The sequence below is a fragment of the Sapajus apella genome, unplaced genomic scaffold, assembly GCF_009761245.1.
Source record: "Sapajus apella isolate SASKATOON/1434 unplaced genomic scaffold, GSC_monkey_1.0 scaffold45, whole genome shotgun sequence".
NCBI classification, from domain to species: Eukaryota; Metazoa; Chordata; class Mammalia; order Primates; family Cebidae; genus Sapajus; species Sapajus apella.
The window spans coordinates 4716278-4737452 of record NW_022436985.1 but is presented as its reverse complement, the minus strand read 5'-3'; the positions used below and the strand labels follow the sequence as shown (position 1 = coordinate 4737452).

Here is a 21175-nt window from a genome sequence, read left to right as displayed (position 1 = left end):
TTTAAAGGAAATAATCATTACTATGGTCAAGAGAAAGAAAATGGCCAGCATTCTAAACACTCCCATATTTGCATGTTAAATATATTTTTATCGCCTTTGATTAAATCCTTAAATAATTGTTTTGTCAACGTTGCAACTTATGAATGGACTCAAGAATGCATATATCCTTTTCTTCTTGCTTCTTGTGTTCAACAGTATGTTTACGTTATTGATCCTTGTTGTTACATGTAGTGGCAGTTTATTCATTTATATTGCTATATTGTTTTCTATTGTATGGATGTGTCTCAAACCACTACCGTTTGTTTCCATTTTTAGATTGCTATAAGCTGCTGTTACAAAAATTATTGGATATACATCTTGTATTCTTTCATGCTTGTAGATGTATTTCTGTAGGTTTTGTATCCAGAAGTAGAACTACTGCAAGTTGAAGAAACCATATCTTGAACTTTACCAGATAACATCAAACCCATTTTCATAGCAATTTACTAATTTACATACCACCAGCAGTACAGGCATTGCCCCACATTCTAATCAAGTATTGAATTTGTAAGACTAAAATTTTTATTAATTTATTGGGTATATATAATGATATAGCCTCATAATTTCAATTTACATTTCCCTGATTATGAAACAGTTTGCATATTTTCCTACATATTTTGGCTCTTCAGTTGTTTCTGAGTTAATTGCTCATTTACTTTTTTGGTTATTTTTTTTGGAGGGGGTGTCTTTTGCTTTTTATAATTGATTCTAGACATTATGTATATATTCTGAATTTTAGTGTTGTGTTTTATTTATTTATTTATTTATTTGAGACAGAGTTTCGCTCTTGTTACCCAGGCTGGAGTGCAATGGCGCAATCTCGGCTCACCGCAACCTCCACTTCCTGGGTTCAGGCAATTCTCCTGCCTCAGCCTCCCGAGTAGCTGGGATTACAGGCACCCGCCACCATGCCCAGTTGATTTTTTGTATTTTTAGTAGAGACGGGGTTTCACCATGTTGACCAGGATGATCTCGATCTCTTGACCTCGTGATCCACCCGCCTCAGCCTCCCAAAGTGCTGGGATTACAGGCGTGAGCCACCGCACCTGGCCGCTAGTGTTTTATTTTTTATTTTTATTTTTTGTCAGTTTTGTTTTCCTCTCTGTGGATTTTATTTCAATTCCATTTTTAGCATCTTTAAATTTAGAAGAACTATTAATTTTCTTCCCTATTATTATTGCTGCTCAGTATTATCTAAGAAATTACTCCCTACCCCCCGAGTCATGAGGGTATGCTCAATTAGGTTCCAAGGGTTTTATAGTTCTGCCTTTCAAATTACGCTCTTTTATCTATCTGGAAGGTTTTTTTTTTTTAATATATGGGGTAAGAAAAAAGTAAAATTTTACTCTTCAATGCTCTTTATTTGTTTTATTGAGATATAATTTAAGCACAATAAAACACACAAATATTAAGTGCACAGTGACTTTCAGTAAGCACATTCACCAATGTAACCACTACCCAGGTCAAGTTGTAGAATGTTTCTGTGACTCAGAAAGTTCTATTATTCCTATTTTTATTTTTAGAAGCACAGTTTGCTTGGTCTGAAAGCTTATATAAATGCATAAAGTAGCATTTACACATTTGTTTCTTTTTTCCTCTCAACATTTGAGTTACATTCTTATTTTCATGTGTCAATAATTTTGTTTGTCTTTTATAGTGCTGAGTGGTATTATAGTCTATGAATATAATATGGTATCTTCTAAAATATCATTTCTGTTTGCTACTGTGTATACAAATAATATTGATATTTCATATTGATTTTATATCCAGCACTCTTGCTTAGACTTTTAATTCTAATAATTTACCTGTAGATTCTCATGAATGGTCTGCAAATTATTTTGTCATTTGCAATTAATAAGAGTTTTGTCTCTTTGTTATTTTACACCTCCTTGGGATGATGTTGAATGGAAATAACAGTAGTAGGCATTTTGGATCATTATCAATCTCAGAGAAAAAATATTCAACACTATAAGATGATATATACATATTATTAACTTAGATCAGATTAAGGAAGCTCTATACAGTCCTGAATATGCATAATTTTTATATAAAATTGTTTATACATATATAAAATTATAATTATGCTTATGTTTATGTAAAAATGATTTTATTTACTACCACCCTGTATACGGGTTTTATATTGATACTTATGACTGAGGTTGCCTAAAACAGTCCTTTCTATTGGATTTTGATGCTGAGATATGCTGGCCTAACTTCAATGTGTTAGTAAGGTGAAGCATCCAGAACGGTGTCTAGTACATGACAAGAAGTTGTGGTTAACTTTCATCAATGAGTGAAATTTCAGTAGCAGGGCAATGCCATGTGTTTAAATAGCAACGGTAGAAAAGTAAAAAGGAAAGTGAGGAAGTTCATACGTTTGGGTAGTAATTAAATGGCTTTGTGAAGTTGTTGGGGGAGATTTTTTACAATGTAAGAGACTTGAGTATATTTGAATGCTTACAAGCCAGTATTGAGGAAGTAAATGAAGATATAGGAAAGAAAGGTTATCACTGATAGAGATACAGGAGGAAAAAAGAGAGGACTGAATCAAGAATTAGATGGAGTGCTTAACCGTAGGCATTGGAACGTCATTTTCCAGAGTGATAAGGGGTGGGGTTAGATAAAGAATGCTGTGTTTCCAAGCAAGTCTTTATGTTTGATGTTAGGAAGTTAAGAAAATTATTAAGAAATAGTCTTTTCTTGAAGAAGTAGGAGGCGAGATTATCTTCTAAGAGGGAAAAGGTAGCAGAAGACATTGGCAACAATGAGGCTGTAGGTTTAAAGACAGTGGAGAAGTTTTGAAATAGCTGCTGTGGAAACAGAAGAGCTGCTTAGGGAATATTGAAGAAATTCCAGGCAGGGCTGTTGGCTCACATGAGGCTAGAGATCAAGAATTCACTGTAGTACTGATCTACACAGTTATGGATGTTTGTCCAGCAGCATTGAGCAGACTGAATAAATTTAAATTAATGTAGGCTTGAAGCTTCATCAGGTTACTTTTGTTTTGTGTTGTGTTGCTTTGTGTTTGATAGCGGCACAACGAGGCAGTGAAGTTAAGTAACATGGCAAGGCAATGGTTGAAGTGACAAAGCAAAAAATCTAAACTAAACATGAATGGCAAAGAAGAAAGAAAAAGTCTCCATAATAGAGAAAGTGTATGACTCAAGAGGTTGTGTCTTCAGCACTTCTGAAGAGCTTGTATATTAATGTGGATTCATTGAGAAAGCTTCAGAGCCACAAAATTATGTTTGGGGAGAGAGAGAACTGAATTCATTATCCTAAGGCTGGGTAGTTCCTAGGCACTCATAGAGGGATGTTTGTGAGGTTGGCAGAGGAGAGCTTCATTTAGCCTTCTAAAACCAATGTCATTTAACAGAGTTCTGACGTCAACATAGTTGCTTCACCCCACTCTGAATTCAGAGTCTGTAATTGTTAAATCTCTGTCATTAAAATGATAGTGAATCATATACATTAGATTACATTTACTTTATCCTTAAGTAATAACTCCTGTAATTATTTCATTGTTTATGCTCCTATTCCCCAACTCCCAAACTGGATTGAAATGCTCCTGTGAGGTGGCATTACAGAGGTATTGTGAAAAGCACTATAAATATTTACTCCATGATACCCTGTATACCTTGGACACATAAAAAATTTTTTGCATTGTTTTAAAATTTTAAGCATTCTCAATTTTGAAATATTAAGAATGTTTTTATGACTCCATTATTTTTCTACTAAGCTGCAATTTAATTACTAATTTTTTTAAACTCCAGATCTAGCCCTGAAGTAATTTTTAAAATATTATGAATTAACCCACAGCTTGCCAGCTTATTTTATAAATGGGGCAGTTCCTTTGTACAGGTATTAACACATATAATAATGCTTTCAAAGATATTTATCAAAGGAAAATAACATCATACAAATAACTGCAGTATAGATTTACTAGATATGTGTCCAAAATGAAGTTTCCACTCCCAGTTTCTCCATGTCTCAAAAGGAGTGAATGGTTTTCCAATTGACAAACTGTCAAGTTGTCATTGTTGATTCTGTTGCCAGTGGCTCAGTGTACAAAGCCTGCAGCCTTATCACCTCAAGCAGGGGTGCTGTCAGATCTCATAAACTAAACAGGATTGTGTCTGTTCAGGATTTGAATGTGTGATATACCAAGGATTCATAGTCCCAACTTTTGGACTAGTCTCTGCTCTCTTGGCATTGTATGAATGATGATTTCATTTTTTTGAATTTGGTGAGAATGTGAAAGGGGTTATTTGATTTTCACTGATGCTAATCAAAATTAAAAACTTTCTTACTTTGATATTTTTTACATGTTCTTTTACTTTGTTATTAGGTGGTACTTTTATTTGGTAGATGGTATATCAACATGTTAGCATGTTGTATACCCTTGAAGATGAATTCAGGTAAAACTCAAAGTCAAATTTTGAAATCATTAAGGTTTTCTATACCCTTAAATTGTGCCCAAGAATGTGGTTATTCCTGTTTCTGCTAACCACTATATAGAAGGTCTAAAAAAATTTTGAAGCAAAAGTTATTGTAAGAAGACATAAAAAGTAAAGATTAAAGTAAATAACTCTATATTTAAGGAATCAGTTTGTGTTCCTTATTAGAAGAGTTCTACATAATGCTGTTTACTTATTTGTCTGATTTTTCTTTGTTTTGTTAAATTTGCCATTATGGCTCACATTTTATTGTAGACTGAATTCCAGTATTAAAATTTAATACTTTAGACTTAATGTCTTTGAACTTTATCAAAAACAGAGAATAAAGCTAGGAAAAGCAGATTAAAGCTGCTTTCACAACGAATCTTAATTGCAGAGTAATGCTTAGTATCGTCATAAAAGCGTTTTCTCATAGGTTGGTGAAATAAAATGGTACAGCAGAGATAGTTTAGCTCCTAGGTACAATAGTTTCTCACATAGAATCTTTATTTGGATTCTCCAGCTTTAAAGCCACAAAGTCTACAACTTTGTGTTCTTGGGCAAACCTAATTTATTGCTTTTTCAAAGGATATTTTATTATATGGATTTTAGTCCATTAAAAATACACAACTTTTTAATGGATTAAAATCTTTAATTGTTTTGTACTTACAAGGAAGAGAGAATAGCCCTGCTTTCAAATAGCCAATGAATCAATATTGTACTTGTATTCAGCATTGTATTTGTAGTATGATTCTGGCATATCTAAAATGATATTTATCTTTTGTTTTACCTTGTTTTATGTTTTCCTATTGCACTTTTTGCAAACTGATATCAGTCTTTCTAATATAAAACCTAGCTGTAATTTAAGCCCATAATTGGAAAATCTGCCATAGTTATTTACTGTCATAGTTCTAACAATGAATTCATGGCTTGGAAGGTTTATGCAATAGAGAGAAGCTAGAAAATATTATGAATAAACAATATAATTATACATATAATTCTCTTGTATGAGTATCTATAAATATAATTAACTTAATTTTTTATAGTTTAACTTTCCCATTACAATGTTACTTCATGAGACAATAGCTATGTTTTTCTGTTATATTCCTAATGAATGGCATATAATAGATACTTGTTAAGTTTTTAATGAATGAGCTAATGCATACGTGTGCATACTGATGTAAGAATCTATAAGATTCTTATCTGCATCTGTAAGTTTAGTAGCTTTGTTTTTCTTTTATTTACGTGAAACATAATTATTTGCATTTAAATTAACTAGATTGTTAATGGGTATTACACTCTTTCCATCTTTGTATCCTTTTGCCTATCAGAGTTGGGTATTTGATCACCAAAAGTATAAACAATGATTTTAATGGTTAAGTAAGATATAGGTATAATTTGTTCGCAAGAATTTATAGTGAATAGGGAAATAGTGGGTACTTAAATTGATTATTCAAAGAAAATGGAAATATAAAAGTATAAGTTTATTCAGACTATTAATATTTGTAGCTTAAGATTATTTTCTCACATCAAGACTAGATTTAACATACTGTAGTGGGAAAATATGTGTAGCCTTTGCTATTAGACATATATGGGTTGAAATTCTTCCCCTGTCATTACTGATTGTGTGATCTTTGGACTTCAAAGCAAACTGAGTTTCAAGGTCTGTAATGTGTGAATGTAACATTCACATGTAACATGTGAATGATAATATTTATCTCTCAGGATTGTTGTAAGGATTAATTGAAATTATGTTTGTAGGTTTTGCAATAAGGGATAATTATAATAATACCTGTTCAGAAACATACAGTAATTAATAGAACTCATTTTCAAGCCAACATAAGAAATGCAAAGCCTAGTTGCTATTCTGATAAGAAGCTGCTATGTGAGGTGGTGAAAATAATTTTATTTTAGATGTGATTGACAGAGCATTATACATGACAATCACAGTGATAGCATAAAACACTAAATGTTTTGTTTCTCATGTCCTTTCTGACTCCAAAATTCTACAAGTCTGTTAATGAAGGCTTGGGAACTATAATATCTACAGTTGTATGGAAATCTAATAACAGAAAATCTGGTGGTAAACATAGCCTACGGAAATTCAGTCTTTATAACTTAAGCCCATAATTAGAAAATCTACCATCTTCTTTTACTGTCATAATTCTAAAAATGAATTGTGTCTTTGAAGGTTTGTATAGTAGAGAAAATATAGAAAATATCATGAAGTGATAATATGTTGTGAACACCACAGCCTTTATATTTTATCCCATTCTCCTTTATTTATAATATATAATCATGGTACATTTAGCTACATCAGCTTTTATTCTGATGTGTCTTCAAGAAAATAGCTTGTACCACAAAGTCATGAGATGGCTATGCAGTTTAATACGTTTTAATGTTACCATTGAGTTAGACTGTCAAAATTATTGATCCCAACAGTCCCTTGATAAGCAGGGGAACCCTGCACTGTTGAAAAGTATATTCTCTTACACCAAATTGTCGCAGCTTCTTAGGGAGCCCATCCGATTTCACTGCAGCATAGAGAAAATAACCCATATCTGCTGATGTTTAGGGTTACTCTGAGTTTCTGGAAGGGCTAGCTGCTGCTTGATTGAGATCACTTCTGGAGGAGTTCTACCTCAGGTAAGCAGTGTTCACTATCTCTTCTGGTGGCTGGGATGATGCTGACCTCTCCAGAGTGGAGCAAAGATGACTAATGGGGTACAATTCTGTACCCAAATTTTGGTGGAAATAGGAATGGCTTTTCTAGGACTATAAAATCTGAACTGTTTGCTTGTTGTGATGCTTAATTTTATGTGTCACCTTGACTGGGCTAAAGGTGCCGAGATAGCTGGTAAAACATTATTTCTGGATCTGTCTATAAGGTATTCCCAGAAGAAATTAGCATTTTAATTGGTGTACAGGGTAAAGATTACCTCATTCATGTGGATAAGAATCATCCAATCTGCTGAGGGACAGAACAGAACAAAAAGGCAGAGAAAAGGTAAATATGCTCCCTGTTTAAGCTGGGAAATTTATGTTCTCTTGCACTCAAACATGGGCACTCTTGGTTCTCAGGCCTTCAGACTCCAGCTGGGAATTGCACGATCAGCCCCCAAGTTATCAAGCCTTACACTCAGGCTGGGACTTACATCATTGGCTCTCTTGTTTCTTAGGCCCTTAGGTTTAGACTGAAACTACACGACCCACTTTTCTGATTCTCTAGTTTGCACATGGCTGATTATGGGACTTCTTACGTCTCCAAAATTATGTGAACCAATCCCTCATATCAAATCTCTCTCTATATATAGTATATATTTTATTTATATTTAAATATATATTCCCCTGGAGAACCCTGATACCTTGGCATGCATTATCTTACCATGTCTGAGGGAAGAGCTAATTGTCAGGAAGTTAGCTACTATTGGCATCCAGACTCTCAGAAGATGATCACAGACATGAATGTGCTCATAAAGAGAACCAGAGAGTCCGTGGTGTCATCTCTAGTCCACACACTTATGATTGGTTGGGTTCGGAGTTCAAGTCTATACCTGAGACACAGGAGGCAAAGTTTAGTTTTCTTCCTACTCTGTTAGAGAGCACGCACAATGGAACACACTGGAATCTGCAAATCTGCATCACCCCAATATCTAACAGATACACACACACACACACACACGTACATACATACATATATACACCAATGAAACTCCAGCTCAAATTCAACAATGTGATGTGGTGGTACTTGCCATCCACTGAACAACCTAATTCCTAGTTTCAGCTACAAGTGGTTACTAATGTCCAGGACCCAGTACTATGGTAATAATGTTTAAAAGAACCTATTAGGAATTCACATAATTAAGAAGCATTTGCTCATGTAGTTACTCCTTTAGCAAGGTCTTGTCATGATTTAATTTTAAGTGGCAGATATTGAAGGTTTATTTCAAAGAAATTGCATAAGTGGGCAGACAGCAATAGAAAAGACTCAAAGAGTAAATCAATCCCCCGCGTATGTTGGAAACACACCACAGACTAATTTATTACATGGCAACACTCATTGAATGATAGGTTCTATTGAGCCACAATCCCAGGGGCTTTTCATTACATCTTAAATTTTCTGCTTTCTTTCCTCTCTGAATTTCTCTATAGTCTGAGAGAAAGATTTATATATATATATATATACATCTTCTTCTCGCAGGCCTATCTGGACTCCTCAAGAGGGCTACACATTCCATTTCAGCCAGAACTGGGTTTTATATAATTTAAATTTCAATCGTTTTGAGCATTAATTTCACAAAATTTACTATTGGAACATTCATAGCTCATTTATTTGGCAGGGGGTTGACTCTCATTCAAACTAATGAATGTTATGTCCATGTGAGTAATTAATAATTGACATTGTAATAATGGCTTTAGGTTATTGCTAGTTGTATTGCCTCATTCTGTCTGTTTTCTGCAGTAACTTTATTTTCCTTCTTATCCAGAACACCTGACACACTGGAGCTATTTAGACACCACTAAGACTTTAGTCCTAATTAAGCTGTTCTATAGAGAATAAAAATTGATTAATACTTGTCCCTTTGTTTTTGATACAAACTACAGTACGAAGAAAAACTTCTTTGAAACTTTGGGATGGCTTGGATGTATACTCTCTCCCCTTTTAAGAATTCTTCTTTGAGTTTTCTGCATATGGCTAGCCAGTTTTCCCAACACCATTTATTAAATAGGAAATCCTTCCCCCAGTGCTTGCTTTTGTCAGGTTTGTCAAAGATCAGATGGTGGTAGATTGTGGCTTTATTTCTGTGGCCTCTGTTCTGTTCCATTGGTCTATATATCTGTTTTGGTACCAGTACCAATTGTTTTGGTTGCTGTAGCCTTGTAGTAAGTCAGGTAGCGTGATGCCTCCAGCTGTGTTCTTTTTGCTTAAGGTTGTCTTGGCTATACAAGCTCCTTTTTGGTTCCATATGAAATTTAAAGTAGTTTTTTCCAATTCTGTGAAGAAAGTCAATGGTCATTTGATGGGGCTAGCATTGAATCTATAAATTACTTTGGGCAGTATGGCCATTTTCACGATATTGATTCTTCCTATCCATTAGCATGGAATGCTTTTCCATTTGTTTGTGTCTTCTCTAATTTCCTTGAGCAGTGGTTTGTAGTTCTTCTTGAAGAGGCCCTTCACATCCTTTGTAAGTTGTATTCCTAGGTATTTTATTCTCTTTGTAGCAATCGTTAATGGGAGTTCACTCATGATTTGGATCTCTATTTGTCTGTTATTGGTGTATAGGAATGCCTGTGATTTTTGCACATTGATTGTGTGTTCTGAGATGTTGCTGAAGTTGCTTATAACCTTAAAAAAATTTTGGCCTGAGACGATGAGGTTTTCTAAATATACAATCACGTCATCTGCAAACATCGACAATTTGACTTTTCTTCTTATTTGAATACACTTTATTTCTTTATCTTGCCTGATTGCCCTGGCCAGAACTTTTGGTTGGTAGGCTATTAATTACTGACTCAATTTCAGAACTTGTTATTGATCTATTCAGGGATTTGACTTCCTCCTGGTTTAGTCTTGGTAGAATGTATGTGTCCACTAGTTTATCCATTTCTTCTAGATATTCACCCCTTCCTTATACCTTATACAAAAATTAACTCAAGATGGATTAAAGACTTAAATGTAAGATCCAAAACCATAAAAACCCTAGAAGAAAACGTAGGCAATACCATTCAGGGCGTAGGCATGGACAAAGACTTCATGACTAAAATATCAAAAGCAATGTCAACAAAAGCCAAAATTGACAAATGGGATCCAGTTAAACTAAAGAGCTTCTTTACAGCAAAGGAAACTATCATCAGAGTGAACAGGCAACCTACAGAATGGAAGAAAATTTTTGCAATCTATCCATCTGACAGAGGGCTAATATCCAGTAGGTACAAGGAGCTTAAACAAATTTACAAGAAAATGTATGAATAGATACTTCTCAAAAGAAGACATTTATGCAACCAACAAACATGAAAAAAAGCTCATCATCACTGGTCATTAGAGAAATGCAAATCCATACCACAATGAGATATCATCTCATGCTAATTAGAATGATGATCATTAAAAAGTCAGGAAAAAACAGACGCTGGAGAGGATATGGAGAAATAGGAACAATTTTACAGTGTTGGTGGTAACGTAAATTATTTCAATCCTTGTGGAAGCCAGTGTGGTGATTCCTCAAGAATCTAGAACCAGAAATACCATTTGACCCAGCAATCCCATTACTGGTTATATACCCAAAGGATTATAAATCATTCTACTATAAGGACACATACATGTGTATGTTCATTGAAGCACTGTTCACAGTAGCAAAATCTTGGAACCAACTCGAATGCCCATCAATGGTAAACTGGATAAACAAAATGTGGCACATATCCACCATGGAACACCATGCATCCATGTAAAAGGATGAGTTCATGTCCTTCGCAGGGACATGGATGAAACTGGAAACCATCGTTCTCAGCAAACTAATACAGAAACAGTAAACCAAACACTGCATGTTCTCACTCATAAGTGGGGGTTGAACAATGAGAACACATGGACTCAGGGAGGGGAACACCACACATCAGGGCCTGTCAGGGGTGGGGAATTAGGGGAGAGTTAGCTTAGGAGAAATACCTAATGTAGACGATGGGTTGATGGGTGCAGCAAACCACCATTGCATGTATATACCTGTGTAACAAATCTGCACGTTTTGCACATGTATCCCAAAACTTAAAGTATTAAAAACAAAAAAAGAATTCTGCTACTGATTTGAGCACTGTTTACTCCAAAGTTTTCTTCTTGACAAAAAAAAAAGTGGTATATTACAAAAAAAAAAAGTAACACATATTGTTGCCATTCCAGAGAGCGAAGCAAGCTACTTTTATGCTGAAAACATTGCATATACATAATGTGCATGCATATATATTTACATATATGTGCATGTACATGTATGTAAAATATTACATATATGTGTATATATAATGTTATATATATATATATGCACACAGAAAGAGAGAGAAAGAAAGGCTGTTCCAAAATCAGAAACATTCTGTTTGAAAACTGGCCTTCATTTTAAAAAGCATTAAAGTCTTTTAAAATGTAATTGTGAGTGGACAGTCTGTTATAGTCCTGGTTTTTGAAGGGAGGTTATTCAAATGTGCAATATTTTTACTGGTACATTAAACACATACTTACTGTTAATGTAAAGATGTCCTTATTTACCTGATGGCAAATATTTCTGGAAATTGAGAATGTCCCCCTTTAGTCATGCCTTTCTTTCACAATATGTGCAACTCTGTGACTTTGCATACAAGAAACATTTATTTCTAGCTATGAAAAATGAATGAAATAACATTTGTTTTCTTCTTGTTAGTTGGATGGTTCTATATTTAAACATTTCATATTTAACACTATCTGTGTATTGTTTATCAGAAGTGTGCAAGTAATTTAGACTTTGATGATGAAAAATGTTTTGCTTGTGATTTGAAGTAGCTCTTCTTCAGCACTAGCACTCTATGATTCTTTCTAATACAACCTCACAGGCATAAAAATTTTTGAAGCTCTATTTTTAAAACAGACTTATTTCCAGATATAACCTATGACACTAGGTTATGCAATTTATTTTTAAGCCGAATTTATATTACTTTAAACAAAACTGTATAATGTTGAATTAATTTGTAGACATATTTGTAAATATTCTGATTTTTTAAACTTTTAAGTTCAGGAGTACATGTGCAGGACGTGCAGGTTTGTTTCATTGGTAGATGTGTGTCATGCAGATTAGTTGTACAGATTATTTCATCACTCAGGTATTAAGACTAGTTTCCATTAGTTATTTCTCTTGATCTTCTTTCCTCCCACCATCTACCTTCAGATAGACCCCAGTATGTATTGTTCCCCTCTGTGAGTCCATGTGTCCTCATCATTTAGCTCCTGCTTATAAGTGAGAACATGCAGTATTTGGTTTTCTGTTCCTGCATTAGTTTGCTAAGGATAATGGACTCTTTCTGTGTCCCTGGAAAGGATATAATCTTGTTCTTTTTTATGACTGTATAGTATTCTATGGTGCATATGTACCACATTTTCTTTATCCAGTCTATCATTGATAGGCATTTAGGTTAATTCCATGTCTTTGCTATTGTGAATAGTGCTGCAATGAACATATGTGTGTATGTCTTTATAATAGAACAATTTACATTCCTTTAGATGTATTCCTTTGGATAATGGGATTGCTGAGTCAAGTGGTATTTCGGTCTTTAGGACTTTGAGGAGTTGCCACACTGTCTTCCACAATGATTGAATTAATTTACACTCCTACCAACAGTGTAAAAGTGTTCCTTTTTCTCCACAACCTCGCCAGCATCTGTTATTTTTTTTTACTTTTCAATAGCCATTCTGACTGCCATGAGATATATCTAATTGTGGTTTCTATTTGCATTTATCTAATGATCAGTGATGTTGAGTTTTTTCTTATGATTTGGGCTGTACATATGTCTTCTTTTGAAAAGTGTTCATGTCTTTTGCCCACTTTTTAATGGGGCTGTTTGTTTTTTCTTATAAATTTGTTTAAATTCCTTATAGATGCTGGATATTAGACCTTTATCAGATGGATAGTTTGCAAAAACTTTCTCCCGTTCTGTTGATGGTCTGTTTACTCTGTTGATAGTTTCTTTTGCCATGCAGAAGCTCTTTAGTTTTATCAGATCCCATTTGCCAATATTTGCTTTTGTTGCAATTGCTTTTGGTCTTTACCATGAAATCTTTGCCAGTGCATATGTTCTGAATGGTATTGCCTAGCTTTTCTTCTAAGGTTTTTATAGTATAGGGTTTTACATTTAAGTATTGAATCCATCTTGTGTTGATTTTTGTGTATGGTATAAGGAAGGGGTCCAATTTCAATTTCCTACATATGTCTAGCCAGTTATCTTAGCACCCTTTATTGAACAGTGAATCCTTTCTTCATTGTTTATGTTTGTCAAAGATCAGATAGTTGTAGGTATATGGTCTTTTTCTGGATTTCTATTGTGCTGCATTGGTCTATGTAACTGTTCTTGTACCAGTAGTGTGCTGTTTTGATTACGGTAATAATGTTGTATAATTTGAAGTTGGGTAGCATGATGCCCCAGCTTTGTTCTTTTAGCTTAGGATTGTCTTGGTTATTCGGGCCTTTTGTGGTTCCATAAGAAGTTGTAAATAATTTTTTCTAGTTCTTTGAAAAATGTCAATGGGAATTTAATGGAAATAGCATTGAATCTATCAATTACTTTGGGCAGTATGATCAATTTAATTATGTTTATTTTTCCTATCTATGAGCATGGAATGTTTTTCCACTTATTTGTGTCATCTCTGATTTCCTTGAGCAGTGTTTTGTAGTTCTCCTTGTAGAGTTCTTTCACTTCCCTTGTTAGCTCTATTCCTAGGTGTTTTATTCTTTTTATGGCAATTGCAAATTGGAGTTCATTGGTGATTTGGCTTTTGGCTTGACTGTTGTTGGTATATAGGAAATATTCCAGTTTTAGATTAGATTTTAAAATTCTGAAGAAATTTTATAGTGTGGTAATTTTACATATAATAATAAAATTTGACGTTCTTACCATAACCAAAATTATTTTTAATTTGTGGAATGTGTCTTCAAATTATCTCCTTTGGTGAAAGTTTGGAGCTAAGAACTCTGAAAAAGTACATCTAAAAATTATATATTTATAAAGGGGAATGTCACACACTGTTGTCTGTCAGGGGGTAGGGGACTAGGAAAGGGATATCAGAGAGTGGGGCAATAGGGGATGGACAGCATTAGGAGAAATAATCAATGTAGATGACGGGGTGATGGATGCAGCAAACCACCATGGCACGTTTATACCTATGTAACAAACCTGCGCATTCTGCACATGTACCCCAGAACTTAAAGTATAATTTTAAAAATTAAAAATAAATAAAAATTATATGTATTGGTTCTAATTTTTAAAATTAATGTTAGATTTTTTCTGTAAAATTTATTGCTACTTAGATTGTAATGATAAATAATTGTTGTAAAATAATTTGCAGTTAAAGATTTTCATAATATCAAAAAGTTCTTAACAAAACATGAATGTCCACATTGTTCCTAATCCAAAATTAATAATACTGTGGAAATCCAAAGATTTGCTAAGCATTAAATAAGTGTATAAATAATTGAAGAAGTGTATAAATAAATGAAAATAATCTATGTCTGTAGCTTCCATAAGAGCATAAATGAACACATACATACAATCTCAAATTTTATCGAAATTCATCAAATTCCAAAGAATTCTGAAGGACCTTTTTTCAAGGTGATATTTAAATATTTTTATTCCAAAATTAGGCCTTATTTATAAGATGAATAGTATTATTACTCTCAATTATTATGTTCATGCTACTTAAGGTTGTTGATATATGTTCCCTGAGTGTTACTATTCCTCTGCTTATTGTCCCCGATTTTATTGAAGCTGCAAATATTATTTTAAGGACCTGTTGCTTGACTTTAAATTGTCACATTTTTTGCGGGGGGGTCTTAAATGTCTTTCTAGTAAATTCTTTATGGATATAATAAGTAATCTATCAAAGTTATATAGAAAGATGAGTTTTTATAGAGTTCTTTTCAATAAAATAAATATTTGCAGATGGAGATGCTCTTTTTGAGTAATTAGAGTCACTTTTATTGAGCATAGTAATTCAGGTGCCAAAAAAAACAGGTTTTACACTTATTAGTAGTGAATTTTAATTTTTAAAAATTCAATAAATCTATTTTTCAGGGTTATTAAATTTCACTATAATAGTAAAATAATATTTCTGGAATTTGAAAAGTAATCAAAAGTGAGAAATGAATCTCATTTTTAACATAATTCCACAAACAACTTGGATTAATATAGGTTGTACTTTGAAGTATTTAACTAGTAAAATGAATGCATCTAGCTGAGTATAATCATCCTGAGTAAGTCACTTGATACTCATGAAGAGAAAAGCACTTAGCTACCGAAAATGTTTGCAAGCAATTCTTGAAACTATGGGGGGTTTTATTGCTCTGGAGTACCTGAATAAAAGTAGTTTTGTGGTTTTAAATTGAAATATATTTGAAATGCTTTGCTTAAGAATTTATTCTTTTGATTCTTTCAAGGTTGATATGAATCTATATCCCAAATGAGGTGAGAAATATTTCAGTGACAGTCTTATGCATTTTAGAATGTCTGATTGTAGCCATTTGGAGCTGTAAGATGATTTGAGTAAGTGCACTTTTATTAAATAAGAGACAATGTCTTTTTTAGGACTGTGGGGGAAATAGCGTATTTCTTTCTCTCATATAAAGTATTATGTTAATGTATATTTTTTCCTTCCAAAGCAAATTGGAAATTGGATAATTATTCTTGTGACAAACAAAGTAATTACAATGCAGGGGTTGGGTTGTCATTTCAACATGATTTTTATTTGTTGAAAGTCATGAAATGATTTGTTTCATCTTTCACTTTTTTGTGGTTCTAGCATTCTCAATGTTTTACAAACAAACAAATAAAATTTCAAGCCTCCTAAATGCTATTTCTTTTCTAGCTGTTGGTGTTAGATAAGCTAATTATACAATAGTCTCCTATTGACATTTTCTTTTTCTTATAGCTTATGGCTCTCATTGTTAGCTGTATCTACTTTAAAAATAAATATGTGAATATTTTATTCATTCTTACACATACCCATGGTTTTCCAAGTGGGCATTTTTTTTTTTTTTTTGGTGAATGCAAAACATTTCTGAAGGACCATAAAATTAAGAAAAAATTAGCAATCATTTGGTGAAACATCTCTATCTTACACATATATAGTGCCTAAGTTTTATGGTTAAATAGCTTTCTTAAAAACCTTTAGTTTGTTAGAAGGCTAAACTTCTAGTTAAATGTCTTTTCGACCCTATTACAGGCTCGTCTTCTCCCAATTAAAAAACCTTTACCTATTAGTGATAAATAGTAAAATTTGTTTTGCTTTTGTTTTTCACAGTCTATGGTGTGGATATGGCTTGTCCCCACCAAAACTCATGTTTAAATTTGATCCTCAGTATGGGGTGTGTTCAGTGCATATGAATGGAACCTTTATGAATAGATCAATGCCTTCCCACTGGAATAAGTGAATTGTCACTCACAGAAGACTGAATTAATTCTCATGGGAATGGGTTTGTTCTTGTGGGAAGAGCTTGTTATAAAACCAACACCTTGGGTTTTGTCTCTTTGAACATGTCTGCTTTCCCTTTGAACTTCTGCCATGTTAACACAGCATGAAAGCCCTCAACAGAAATCATGAAGGTGCTGTTATCATGCTTCTTGAACTTCCCAGACTAAAGAACTATGAGCTAAATAGAATGTTATTCCTTATAAATTACCCAGTCTCAGGTATCCTACTAGACCCCCACAAAATGGACTAAGACACATTGTAAGTATGGAACCAATCTCTATATTTATAGTTATACTTTTATAGTTGTTATAGTTTATTAAAGTCCAAGAAAAAAATCTATTTTAAAAAACCTTAAATTGTTCACATTTTCCTGTAAATCAATTTTTTCATGCTTTTCTCTTGAAAACCCTGATTGTTAAAATACAAAAAAAAAATTTGGCTACATTTCTTCCTACTCTTTTGATTTTCTCCTACAATATTTTATGTACTATTTAATTTTTAGCCTTTTTTTGGTGGTCCACATTTTTTGATGCTAGAAGTAATATTCTTGTTCATTTTTTCAAGCTTTCCTTTTCTATTTTTGAATGACAACCACATTTTACCTTATTGAGAACTTCATATTCAGTTTTATGGTATTGTTGCTAACAGAAGTATAGTTTGATTGAAAATACATTGGTGCACTAGAGGGTGAATTGTAATTTCAGAGAAAGTATTTTCAAAATTATTTTTAGTTAGACAAATAATCATAAGTAGTGTTTTCTTTTAGCAAAAATGTCATTATTAATTTGTAATTTTTAAAAATTACAATACAGTCACACAAAAATACAATCGGGCTGTTTCCAAGAAGACATTTGGGTTAATCGTGGCATAGCAAGTTTAGCCCTATATTGAAGGACAAAAATCACAGGTTGCTTCAAGATCATATAGCATTATCCAAAGGCTTTGAGTACTTACTATTGGTAATCTTTTCGTAAACACGATATGACAGATATATAAAAACAGAGATAATATAAATACGATAGATGATATGAATATAGACATCATCCACTTGAAAAAAGAAAAATAAATAAAATAAAAGGCAATATAGACCAAATGCATTCTATATTACTAATATGTACTGAGAGGGAAAAGGGTCAAATATTTTTGAATTGAGTTATTCTGTACAGTGTGTCATAGTTTTGTGACAGACATACAAAAAAATCTGAAACTGCTTTGAGTCTTATGCTTAAGTAGTGTCATAGTAGGAGATATCAAAGTCTAAAGTTATTCAGAACATTAGAGGCTTGTGACATACTTTTGACTCTATAATTTTATTAAAGCATCTAATTTGAATAATATTTGCTTATTTTCTCATGCATATGAGACAAAAAAGAAATAACAGTAACAGCAGGAGAGAAGCAAGAAATCTAGCAACTTAATATTTAAGTCAATAATAAGTAGAAGAAGAGAAATGAAGCGCATTCTGGATGATCTGAAACACAAAAAATGACTGTATGTAGTGCCTAGAATTCTAATCTTGTTTATCTGATTTACTTAATGATATCAGCAATAGAAATTGCCTATAAATATAAAAAATATATAAGAAATGAATGGAAGTTTTGATTTTTTGATACTGTAGCTTTGTGATACCAATTTAAAGATCATTGAGATAGATGAATTATGTAGCCACATTACATTGCAATGAGTGACACATTTCACTTCAGTGTAATGACATTGGGTTTAAGATAGCATTCAATAGAAAATGGAAACCAAAATTTATTGATTAGTCTACAAATAGTAATTTTAAAGAAATGGCATAATTTAAGAAACATTTCAATCATTTTTTGTAGAATATTAACTTTACAAATATTGAGATTGTTTCTGTAGATAGAAGGAATTTAAACCTGCAAGTAATAAACTGAAAATATGTTTCTTACTTTTATAGTTAATTAAGAATTCTGTTAATATTAACCACTTAGCGAAAAGAAGTATTGTAAATAAAATATTCCAATGTGTTTTGTATTTTACTGCTAAAAATACAAAATGGATTCAAATGCCTGCCTTGAATTTTGAGAGCATTTTATGAATTATCTTTCTCATATTATATAATAGAAATATACTTTTTGAAAGATTGCATGATGTTTGAGTGCCCCTGCTTTGTAATATCTATTTATTATATTCAGATTTCCTAATTTTTTCCTACTTCAGCAACCAATAGAAATCAAATATAATATTATTCATTGTTTATTGCAGAATAAAGGATTTACCACATAAAAACATTTTATTATATAATTATTACCTCTAGATGTAAAATATATATACACACAATACTGATAATACTATAATCAACTACAGACCACACTTTTAAAAATTTTATTCTCATGGAAGCTGGAAGTAATTCTTGATTAAAAAGATATAATTTTGTTGTGTTTGAATAATTAAGTTTTCAGCATTTATAAAAGAGCAGTGAATATGCCTTAACTAACAAAAATAAATTGGATGGAAATAAAGGACAAATTTTTCACTTGCAATAAGGGAAAAAAAGACAATGATAAAAACTGGCAAAGATATTTATTAACAGAAATTTGAGTGAAAAAGAATAAAAAACTTTAGTGGACCATAAGGTCAGAGAAGTAATAATGTTACTGCTCCCAAAAGGCTAATGAAAATTACTGGCATCATTAAGAAAACTGTGTTCCAGGACAACCCATGAAGGAATTAACGTCATATCAATATTATTTTTATGTATATAATGACAGCCACATGGAAAAAGAAATGGAGGTGTTTTATATTATTTCAAAGGCATGTTTTGAATCAAAGACTCAGAGTTGTAAAGAGAGAAATGTGGCTTTCTGCATCATTCCTTTACTGCATTATGGGAAGATTTGAAAAGCAGCAGGATGGTGCTTATCTTGACCCCAAATATCCATATGTGCTTAATATTCATAAGTTGTTATTAGTTATGCAGTGTCATAACTAATAACAAACTATTAAACAAGAGTTTATAAAGTTATCTGAACCTGAAGGTTTATCATTTAAAGCGATAATTAACCACAACAACTAATGCATGGATTTATGTATTGATCTATTCTTTCCATAAACAACATGTAAGTAATTAACCAACACAACTACTGCAGGATTCATTTATTGTCCTCTCTTTTCCATAAATAGAAGGAAAGAATCAGACCACAGGGCTCTACTGGGAAAATCTGGCCCCAGGTGAGGAATATTAATAATGACCAATGTGCTAACTAAAGTACCATTAAGGCAGTGAAGTCAGGAAGATGAGTCTTCAGAGAAAGGGAAGAAAGATTAAAGAAAGAAAAGCACAATAGAAATGTTTTGCCTATTTTTTTCCTTTTGCTTTAAGTTGATCTTGGTGACATTCTCAGAGTGTAAATATTTGCTCAATTAATCTTGTGTGCATAAATGAAAAAAGTACATGATGATAGAACAAGTACCTGGGAGACAAGTTAGTTGGCCTCACAAGTATTGCCCTACAGCACTATGCAGAATTAAGATCCCAAACTGTGAAGGGATTTAACTGGTCACTAGAGTATAACTTAATGTTATTGCTGTAAACACACAGCTCCATATTAATCATAATTAGACACTTTTAATCCCATAGTATCTGGTCTTTCAATAGCTAGTTTTCTAGTGCCCAAATAAGTCAATATTCCTTTTTAAAATAGCCTTGACTATGCTCATTATCTTGATTTTTTTAAATGATTTCAGAGGTTCATATATATGTCAAATTTTGCCAAATGATATCATTTACATATATAAAATTTAATCCACTTTAATAAAGAGGTTTTAAAAAGCCAAGGGCACAGCTAATTAAGAAAATTAATAAAATAGCATTGATCAGGATTTATATTTTTTATTTTTATGCAAAGCCTTTGACTTTTCAGAGGCATTTGAACAATGTGAAGGAAATAGCTAGGACATGTTATATGTTTTACCCCATATTTCACAAGGAATGTGAATGTAATGATCACATGTAAAGTTCAAAAACTATGTTTTCTCAATTCATTTTATAAAGAAAATTATGCTAAATAGCCCTTTTAAATACGCGTATCATCATTCACCTTGGTTTTAAGTTGTTTTTCTTGATTTTCTGAAGATGGCTATACTTAATATTGTCTAAGTGATTAGGGGGCATGTGTTAAAAATATGTACATTTCTGCTGCCTTTGCTATTAGTAAAGCACATTTAAATGAGTAAAAAGAAAGAACTTTTCAAACATATCTTATTGCCCATGTGATATTAAAATTTGTGGTTTTCTCCCTTGGTTTTCATGGGAAGATTTAGGTAAATTAATGTTTTACATAGGATGTATCTGCAAAGACTGTGTCAGCTATTAAATTCTACCTTGAATTGTGATTTTATTACATGTAATGCATGCTTATTTTAGATGCGTGTAATAAAGACAATTGATACTTTGTCCTACTGGAGAGGATGATTCTTACTAGCATTCTGGTCAACTATAAGTACATGGAGTTTATCACAAAATCAATTTTACATT

The 21175-nt window shown here is 32.6% G+C and overlaps 1 protein-coding gene across 3 annotated transcripts in view; it reads left to right on the top strand.

Moving 5' to 3' along the window:
- GRID2 (glutamate ionotropic receptor delta type subunit 2) overlaps nt 1–21175 on the top strand; it is a 1512615-nt gene that overhangs the window by 960623 nt on the left and 530817 nt on the right. The window lies entirely within an intron of this gene.